We start from the raw sequence: 10,803 nt of genomic DNA, 5'->3' as shown, positions 1-10,803 counted from the left end.
CAGAGGCAGAGGCAGAGGCAGAGGCAGAGGCAGAGGCAGGCAGAGAGAGGCAGAGGCAGAGGCAGAGGCAGTTGGATCTCTGTGAGTTCGAGGCCAGCCTGGGCTATGCAGTGAGTACCACAACAGCCAGTGCTACTTGTGAGACTCTGTCTTAAAAATTCAACCGAGAAAGAAATAATGAAAAGATGAGAGGGCGGGAGGGAGGAAGGGAAGGGGAGCCGGGTATGGTGTGTACACCTTTAATCCCAGCGCTCGGAAGGCAGAGGCAAGTGAATCTTATATAATAAGTCTACATATAACACGGCCCAGGCCAGCCAGGGTCACACTGTCAGGCTATGCCCCAAAGTAAAACAAGACAAGAAAAGGAAAAGGAGACTTTTAAATCTACTTCAGCTATTTGGACGAACACATTTTTAATTCTGCTGTGTACTCTGGGAAGTTCCTTTAGGGGTGATATTTACAATAATCGTGGGATCCTTCTTATATCAATCAATTACTGGGTTTTGCTAGAACTGTAAAGGCAAAAAGAAAAATGTTAAACACATTTACAGGTGCCAGTTGTGCCTCAGAAGGTTTACGCTACTGCCCTCTGCAGTTGAGGAAACTATGGCTCAGAGAGACTTTGTGTGCCTTCTCTAAGACCATACAGGTAATAATCCACAGGAATAGATTGAAATTGGGTCTGCCCAGCCCAAAACTTGGATAGCTCAGCTACTGGAATATGCTGATAGTTTTTAAATACATCACCTTGCAATAACTATAGCAGCCAATTTTCTATATGCTCTATGCTCTGGGAAAAAGGAAGGAAAAAACAAGCTATTCAGTTTCTTAATAGAAAATCTAGCTTGCACTTCTTTCCTAAACTAAATTCCTGTGAGATCAATCTCTAACACACACACACACACACACACACACACACATCTCAAAACACTAAACTAAATTCAGTCTTTATAGAACTCCAGCATGAAGACCCGGCCCTTGATACTCTGCCATAAGGCAGATATTTTCAAATGACTAAATGGCAGACATGAGAAAACTATTTCCCTCACCCACATTTCTAATGAAAAGAATGATCAGGGGACAAAGGAAAAACTGGAGAAGACCAGTTTCCACTTGCAGAGTTTCCGGTCCTTAATCAATAGGCTGTTCGACTTTGCTTAAAATTGCTTTTATGGAATAAGCTTCGCATTTTAAGTGTAACTGTCGAAGAGCTATATAAAAAGAATGAAGGCGAGTAACAAAATTAGATCCAGTAACAACTGGACAGTGGTTATAGCGATTACAGTCTTCAGTTGTGAACCTAGGTACCTGTTCATGCTCAAAACTACATTTGATTGTACTCCATTAAAAGGAAAGCAAGCATATTCTTTGCCACACATCCTCCGCCCGCCCCACCCCCACCCCAAACTTCAGACCAGCATTTTAAAGCCCCTCATCCACCTTCAGGCTTCCACCCTCTACTTAAACTCAAAAACTTCCCCACGGAAGGACCACCTGTGCACTGCACCGTACTGCCTAAAGGCAAGGATGGAGCCCTGGGGATGGAGCCTGCTCGCTCCCTGCTCAGCCTGCTCCCTCACAGTTCTTTACTCTGAAACAGCTTCCGAATTCCCTGGACATCTCTACAGTATGGTGCAACAGGCATCTGTCCCATCTCTGCTCTTGAAATCCACTAGCTTTTCCTCTTGTTTGCCCTCACTCTAACCTTCGGTGGGAACCCCTGGAATTTAATGAGATAATATTGCCCATGTGACACCACAGTCTCCTGCAGAGAGAAACAGCTGCATTTTACATTGCCCCCACTAAAGGACAAAAATCAACAACAATAAAAATAAAAAAAAATTTTTTTAAAAAGTTAACTGTTCTTCCCCGACACCTCTTGTTCATTTAAAAAAAAAAATGCTTTTAATGTCTTCTAGACATCTTTTTACTAAGTCTATTTTAAGGCAGGGGAGAAACGTATTTTACCTCACAAAATATTTCCCAAACTCTAAAAGAATCAAGTCCTACTTACGCAACCCCTTCGGACTAGCTTAAGTCCTGTCTCTTGGGCAGCTCCACAAAGCCACAGGCTGACACCGGCTTTTATAGCCCTGTTGTTTACCTCGCCCTCTGAGGTGCAGTCCAAAGTTCGGTGCTCCATCCCGCTGCGACCTTGCAAACGCAGCAAGCCCCTGAACAGTTTCCAGTCACCCGGAGAAGAAAGTTTAACAGGCGAGGCCGTGCTCACGGAGGGAAGCCGGACGCCTTTTGACGAGTTTCTAACTTAGTGTCTGCTTTTGATCACCCTATAATCTAAGAATTAATGGTACAGTCCGGGGTGGAAGGAAGGGCTAAGGGGAGAGAGGTCCTCCAAGTGCCGTGCCTTTCTAAACTACAATAGAGAAAAACAGTTGCTTAGCCAGCAAGTTACGCAGCTGTTTTAAAAGAAGGAAAAAATGTTTGTTTTCCTTTTCCTTTATGAAGAGGAAGTTCTATACTAAACCCACACTGAAAACTTCTTTAGAAAAGTCATCTGCTGTCACATTATTTTGATCTCCTGCTACTATAGACCCGATCTTTGTTTGGCTGTGCTCAGCAGAATTTCAATTGGTATGCAATCCCATGGGACCTCTGTTCCTGTGGTTTTCCTTTAATATAATGAACTAAGAAAGTAGTCTCCAATCTAAAAGAAACCAGGCCTCATTGAAAATATATACAGTAATTCTCGTTCTTTTTGTGTATCTCTTTGTCTCTCTGTGCTCTCTGTCTCTGTCTCTGTGTATCTTTGTCTCTCTCCCTCTCCCTCTCTCTGTCTCTCTGTCTCTCTCTGTCTCTCTGTCTCTCTGTCTCTCTCTCTCTCTCTCTCTCTCACACACACTAAGGAAGGGGGAGGGGCAGCGCATGGTTGCCACAGGGCAAGTGTGGCGGTCAGGAAACACTTTTGTAGAGTTGCAAGCTCTCCTTTCTCCTTTAATTGGCTTCCCCCCTAACTAGGTTCCAGAAATCAAATTCATGTCTTGCCTGACAACAGCCTTTACCCTCTGAGCCACCTCCGGGGCTTGAAACCACAGTTTTCTCATAGCCCATAGCCGTGGTGCTGCTTATAAATCCCAACGGAACCTTTTCCAGCTGTTGCTTCGGGGTTATGTTTTGTGCTTTTTTTTTTTTCTCTTAAGAGTTGTATGCATGTATACAATATATTTTGACCCTATTGACCACTCCAACTCTTCCCAGACCCCTCCCCAATGCACTTTCCTCCCAGCTTCATGTGGGGTTTTGGTTTGGTTTGGTTTTTGATTGGTTGGTTGGCTTTGTTTTGCTTTCAACCAACCGAGTGCAGTTAAGGCTGTTGATATCTGTCCAGGCACTGGGCCATCCCCTGGAGCATAAGCAACCTAACAAACCACACCCTTGAAGAAAACTGACTCTCCCCCAGTGGCCATCAACTGCCAGGGGCTTTTCAGCCCTGGTGGGAGTCTCTGGAATGCACCCCAACACATGTGGAAATGTAAACAGACTTGATTAACAACAGCTGTGTGGGTGGGTGCCAGAGCACAATGGACCTATGGTATCCAAAAAACACTGCTTTGCAGTGATCCTCCCCAACCTCTGGCGCCTACAAACTTTCCACCCCTTCTTCTGAGGTGCTCCCTGCATCTTGGGCAGTCCTCCCCAACCTCTGGCTCTTACAAACTTTCCACCTTTCTGTGGTGCTCCCTGCATCTTGGGCAGTCCTCCCCAACCTCTGGCTCTTACAAACCTTCCACCTTTCTGTGGTGCTCCCTGCATCTTGGATGAGGGCATTGATAGAGATGTCGGGCCGAAGACTCCACAGTCACTGATTCTGTGCACTTTGACCAGTGTGACACTCTACACCACCCCCCGCCCCCACTGCCCAAGAGAAACTTCTCTGATGAGGGCAGTGAGCAGCACTGATCTTCCACAAGAATTTTAAAGATTCCGATGTGAAATATCTGCCAAGATAAGTACTGTACACACAAATTATTAGTCGGAGTTGGGGGAGGAACAGAAATTTCAAAGTAAAAGAGGTCAGGAAGGGAACACTTCTTTCGGGTAGCTGCTGCACTGCGGTAGGCTTAAATGAGGCAAAGGCAGTGAATATGTAGGTCTCCCGACCCCTGCCTGAGTTCTATGTCCTTAGTGAAACTCACAAGAGTCTTGACCACACTGTGACTCTAGCCAGCCTCTGGATTGTCTCAGCAATTTTGAGTCCATGCCTCTAAGGCCTTAAATGTTCCAACCATGGATAAAGGTGTTTAGGTTGATGATGATGATGATGATGATGATGATGATGATGATGATGATGATGACGACGACGACGACGATGGAAAGAAGCTAACCTCTAACCTTGAGCCAAAGTTCCTTAACCCCTCATGTAGGCCCAATACTCAAACCCCACACTGAGGGAATACCTGGGAGGACCTCTCTTCTCTCTCAGTGTCAAGAATGAGTTGCATCCCTGGTAAGCATGCTTTGGATGACACCCTACTGCTTAATGTTCCCTAAGACCTTCTCTCAGCTTCCTGCCTAACTTCAGCTGGGGGCCAGCAGGACAGAACGTGGATGATAGATGATGTCATCCTTGGTAACGATGTTTTCAAGTAAGCCTTTTTTCTCCCTTTGTATAGTCAGTGCATTTTGAACAAACAAGCCCCTATTGATTGCCATGTGCTAACTACTGTTGTACAGCGTATAGAAAACACAGTCTCATCTGTTATTCTTCCCGTGAAGAAACTTCATTTGCAATTAGAAGGCACTGGAGGGCCCCATTCTGTTCACTTGTGCCAAGTAGCCCACCAACTGGGATCTTGGATCCCCATAAGAATCCAAGGGAAATAATTTCTTCCCCAAATTAAGGCACATGTGCCTATTCTCTGAAGCCAGTAAATTTCTCCATCACTTCTTTTCTTGACTGGTCTCAACAGTCAGGTGGTCTGTGTGTATCAGGAAAGTGCATCTTTTCCTTTTCTTTTCCTTTGTTGCAATAGCTTAGCAGGTACCTGTTTCCCCTAAAGGGAACTCTGTCAATTGTTTGGCTGGCTCCAAGGGAAAATACCCAGCAATGTGTGTGCCTGAGGCAAGTGCAAACCACAAAAAGGAGAAGGTGGGAAGCCTCTGATGCTGGAGAAGAGGTGCTGGCCAGCATGGGACCACAGAGCACTATCAAGAAAGCAGATATTTCACAAGACCAGGGACCTCTCCATAAGTGAACGCCAGGGCCAGGAAGCAGGCGTTGGTGGGTTGGGGAGCAGGGCGGGGAGGGGGGGAATGGGAATTTTTGGAGAGGAAAATAGGAAAGTAGATAACATTTAAAATGTAAATAAAGAAAGTATCTAATAAAAAAATAAAATCCTGATTGACAAAAAAAGAAAAAAAGAAAGCAGATATTTTAGGCACACATTGATCAGGCACTAAATCAAACTGCATTTTCTTTTTTTTTTTCTTTTATGATTTTTTTCTTTTTTTTTATTATTATTTTCTTTATTTACATTTCAAATGCTATCACGAAAGTTTCCCATACCCCTCCCCCCACCTCTGTTCCCCTACCCACCCACTCCCACTACTTGGCCCAGGCCTTGCCTTGTGCTAGGTCATATAGAGTTTGGAAGACCAAGGAGCCTCTATTCCCACTGATGGCCGATTAGGCCATCTTCTGCTACATATGCAGCTAGAAACACAAACCCAGGGGGTACTGGTTAGTTCCTGTTGTTGTTCCACCTACAGGGTTGCAGCCCCCTTCAGGTACTTGGGTACTTTCTCTAGTTCCTCCATTGGGGACCCTGTGTTCCATCCAGTAGCTGGCTGTGAGCATCCATTTCGGTGTTTACCAGGCACTGGCGTAGCCTCACAAAAGGCCGCAATATCAGGGTCCCTTCAGCAGTATCTTGCTGGCATGAGCATTAGTATCTAGGTTTGGTGGCTGATGATGGGATGGACTCCCGAATGGGGTACTCTCTGGATAGTCCATCCTTTCATCTTAGCTCTAAATTTTGTCTCTGTACCTATAACCTTTCATGAGAGTTATGTTCCTTATTCTAAGGAGGAATGAAGTATCCACAAATGGTCATCCTTCTTGATTTTCTTCTGTTTTCCATAATGTGTCTTGGATATTCCAAGTTTCTGGGCTAATATCCGCTTATCAGTGAGTGCATATCTAGTGACTTCTTTTGTGATTGGGTTACCTCACTAAGGATGATATCCTCCAAATACATCCATTTGCCCAAGAATTTCATAAATTCATTGTTTTTAATGGCTGAGTAGTACTCCATTGTGTAAATGTACCACAGTTTCTGTATCCATTCCTCTATTGAGGGACATCTGGGTTCTTTCCAGCTTCTGGCTATTATAAATAAGGCTGCTATGAACATAGTGGAGCATGTGTCCTTATTACCAGTTGGAAGATCTTCTGGGTATATGCCCAGAAGAGGTATAGCTGGATCCTCCGGTAGTACTATGTCTAATTTTCTGAGGAACCGCCAGACTGATTTCCAGAGTGGTTGAACAAGCTTGCAATCCCACCAGCAATGGAGGAGTGTTCCTATTTCTCCACAACCTCGCCAGCATCTGCTGTCACCTGAATCTTTAATCTTGGCCATTCTGACTGGTGTGAGATGGAATCTCAGGGTTGTTTTGATTTGCATTTCCCTGATGGCTAAGGATGTTGAACATTTTTTCAGGTCAAACTGCATTTTCTAAATAATGCTATGAAGATTCAAAAACTAATTTAAAATCAAAAACAAACAAACTGTGTTCTTTGTTGTCAAGGATTTAAAAACAAAAACAAACAAACAAACAAACTGTGTTCTTTGTTGTCAAGGATATCAAACTGGAGGAAACAAAAAGAAAAAAAAAAACCAAAAACCCGCACAACCTAGTTTAATTGCATCTAGAAAGGAAAGGAAGGACCTTGGAAATTAAAAAGCCAGGCAGATGGCTTTAATTCCAGCACTCCAAAGGCAATGACAGGCAGATCTCTAAGAGTTCAAGGCCAGCCTGATACATAGCAAGTTCTAGGGCAACCACAATAAATAAATAAACAAACAAATAAATAAATAAATAATCTGTGACCCCAGACAGAGGATGAGATGGGTATGATGAGATCGGCACACAAGCAAGTTCAGCAGACATGTTATCCTCACTTTTACCATCCACCCACAGAGCTCCCAGCATACATGAACTCAGCAGTACCCTGCCTCCTTTTCACAGAGATGCAAGCACACTCAACTACTGACATCGCTGAGAGCAACTACTAACAAGTTTAACTTTATCCTAATGATCTCTTCCATTCCGACCCAGAGTCAAGACTCAGGGCATCCGTCTATACCCAGACAATTAGACACATGTTTCACCTGCATCCTCAATAAGCATTCTTACCTTCTTATGTGATATAAGTAACTTCTATAAGCCACCTAAGTCCATATAAAAGAGCTATATAGACTATGCACTGTGAATTTATAAACCAGATATTAGCCAAGACAGCTGATAACATGGAATCCATCCATCCATCCACTAACGATTGTGAAGCACTAAGATCTCAAATAGTGGAAAGTATATAAAAACACCTCTACAAGTTATTGACCTCTCTAGCTTAGACTGTGTTAAATATGCAAAGGGAAACAAGACTTCTATAATATTGGGAATAGAGCCCTTTGACCCAAAAACTATCCCTCCCTCCTTGCAGCAAGCACAAAGTTACCCTAAATGTTATCAAATAAATGGTTCCAGATATAGTATCGTTTAAACACCCATACTAAAAGATTAACAGAAAGGATATTTAGGAAATAACAAAGTGTTTTTAAGTAAAAACAATCTATTGGTGAGCGGAAGGCCTGGGAACAGGAGCTCTTAGATAAGGCCTGGCATTATTTTAGAAAAGGCCTTTGACATTTGGAGGAGCCTGAAATGAGCTTTGAAGGGAGTTTTCCTTCAAGCTCACAAGTTTACAGATCTAAAAATCTGTTTGATGAATCAAACATAAACGATCTCTGAGTTACTTGCTTCAGTGCCAAGTTTCATGTGGGGCTGAGAACTTCCAGAGAATAACGAACATCAAAAGAATGTTGCTTGAAAACAAAACAAAACAAATGAGCAACCTTACCCAAACCAAGGCCATACTGTCTCTCAGATCTTCAAGCATCAATATCAACATTGCCATGTTAGAAGCAGGGGTAGGGAATCAAGCAGCCTCTGAAATAAGAGCTAATCTCTCAACAGTGACCACATAAGGTTAAGTCAGAGAGTAGTTGGGATCAGAAAAGTAAGTGGGACCTACATCCAGACACCTGTTCAGGCATTATTGATTGTTAACAGTACTTGGCTCATAGATATTCAGCAGGGCGGGTGAGAAGGGCCAGATGTGGGTTCCCCTAGGCAGGAACTAGGAGCCTGCGGCAGGTGCTCTCAAGGACATGAGTGGCTTGGATCATAGCAGTGGAGAGTCACTGAGTGTGTTGACACGGATTTTTGATTCTTAATATTTGCTGAAAGAATGGATAAATAAACAGTTAAACATTTCCAGGAGACTTAAGAACTGGGAAGTCTGGATACTGAAACTAGGAAACTCCTTAAAAGCCAGATTTCCCCAAGCAAAGTAAATCATTTACTGATCTCTATCTTCAGATTATTTTAAGTGGGCATTTGCCACGGTCAGACTTACCATATTGCCAGTGAAGCCAGAGTATATATTTATTTCCTCACGTGTTTCTGTTGTAGATGTACGGTCTCCTGATCATCATTCAAAATTGGCAATATCTTACACCATCTCTCAAAAAAACACTCATTCCTATTTCCCTTAAAGCTAAGAGACTTTATCTGCTGGACTTCTGAATGTTATCCAGTTTGCAAAGAGACAAGGCTTAATTAAGCAATAGAAACTTTTTTTTTTCCTAGAACCTTCATCCCATTTAATTAAGTGGCTACTGGAAGACACTTTATTTTCTGATGATCATGGTTTGCTACTACATCTCACATGTATGTGTGGAACCAAAAAGTCTTCTAGGATTTTTGCCAATAAATTCTCAAACTTTGAGAATCTTGAAACAAATCTTTAAAGCATTCTAATAATCAGTTAAACACAATAGATAATTTTAGACAGGCACAGTCCGCCACAGTGGAGAAGGTATGGCAGCAAGAAAGAAATGACTGGTCACGTGGCATCCACGGTCAGGAAGCAGAGAGAGAGGGGACCACTGGTGTTTGGCTTCCTTTCTCCTTATTCATCTGAGGACCTCTCCCCCATAGAATAGTGACATCCACTTTGAGTGTAGGTCTTCCTTCTTCAATTGATATAATCTTGAAAATCCCTCAAAGACATGCCTAGGGGTTTGTTTCTGTAGTGGTTATAAATACCAAATATCAAACGGACAACCAAAGTTAATCATCCCAGTGTCTTTACATAGTGCTCATTAACATTAACTCAACTTTCCAAAAAATGGAAATGTGGTCTTATTTTATATCCTAAACTACCAAAAATGATACTGTATCTATAAATAAATGCAACCAGTCTGTCTGTGCTATTACACTGTTACTTTTACTCTCTGTGTATAGGTGTGTGTATGCATATATATATACAACATGTCTGTATATGTGGGTTAAAATGGTGTCCTGCATCCAGCCACTCAGGTCACTGGGCTAGATGGGAAGTGGGAAATTTTGACTGCGATAACCCCACACCACCCCCACAGGCGCCGGACTGTGAGAAGCTGCAGGACCAGGCTCCAGGAGTGGGGAAGTGCAATCTGCGGTTCCTGCAGAACTGCTAGAGTCAGGCTCATGGGTCCCATGAGGACAGGTTCTCGGGCTCTTGGACACCACAGGATGCCTAGGAAGAGCCCTCTGAGTTGGCTCTAGCCTGGGGCCGAAGGGAAAAGAGGGGAAGGAGAGCACTCCCATTGCGTCCCACAGGGACGAGAGTACCCTTGGCTTGCTCAGGCAGGTTAGCTTGGTGGAGACCATGGCTGAGAATGAAGAGAGACCTCCTATGGGAGATTAGACACATGGCTCTTTAGAGGAAGAACTGCTCCATCGTTCCCCACGGCAGTCCTGATGAGAAGAGACTGCCCATGGTTTTAAGGCACTTATTGTCATGGTGGAGAGTTGTGATGAGTGAAACTGTACCCTACTTTCTCAGGGCGGGCCTGAGGTTAAATACCTTTTGCAGGGAGGAGTGTCTGGAAAGGAGAGCTTAATTAGCTAAGCCCTTGGGGCCTTTAGGTACCTCATTAAAATGGAGATCTGTTTTGAGGCTAGTCATCTGTGATCAAGTCCTCTACCTGTGGAGGGGCTTGGGGTGTTGGCCTACATGACTGATGGCAACAGAATTATGGAGACCTGAGGTCTCATGTCAGGACCTCTAGTGTCTGGCAGTGTGGCAAACGCCTTCCATTCCTTGTAGAGTTATCTGCTGAGTCTCCAGGGTTTAAACCTAGCTCAACCAGAAAACAGGCTGCCTTTCATGGTCCCACATGCACAGATACATGGAGGCATGTATGTGCATGTAGCGGCCAAAGGTTAACGTTAGGTGTTTTCTTAGATCACATTGCATCTCGTATTTTTGAGGCAGGCTTTCTCAATGAACCCAGAACTCACTGATTGTCCAGACTTGCTGGTGGATAAGCCTCCAGAGCTCTTCTTATATCCATTTTTGGCTGCTGGAACTCTAAGCACCTCAATGGCCAGGCTATCGCATGGGTACTAGGAACACAAACTTAAGTCTTCATGTTTGTGCAGCAAACACTATCCCCCACTGAGCTGTCTCCCCAGCCTGTCCATCACTACTCTTAACCTAACACTATGTCATAG

At 43.7% G+C, this 10,803-nt stretch overlaps 1 protein-coding gene across 2 annotated transcripts in view; it reads right to left on the bottom strand.

Annotated features, from left to right (window-relative positions):
- The window catches only part of Selenop (selenoprotein P), a 9,733-nt gene extending 7,622 nt beyond the window's left edge, over positions 1–2,111 (bottom strand). For both annotated transcript variants that reach the window (XM_029544089.1, XM_029544090.1), the window contains exon 1: positions 2,015–2,111. The gene's annotated coding sequence lies outside the window, so the exon portion shown is untranslated. The remainder of the gene's footprint in view (positions 1–2,014) is intronic.
- Between the last annotated feature and the right edge of the window lie 8,692 nt (positions 2,112–10,803).

The sequence above is a fragment of the Mus pahari genome, chromosome 11, assembly GCF_900095145.1.
Source record: "Mus pahari chromosome 11, PAHARI_EIJ_v1.1, whole genome shotgun sequence".
Lineage (NCBI taxonomy): Eukaryota > Metazoa > Chordata > Mammalia > Rodentia > Muridae > Mus > Mus pahari.
Note: the sequence above shows the minus strand (reverse complement) of the source record. Positions and strands in the feature narration are given on the sequence as shown.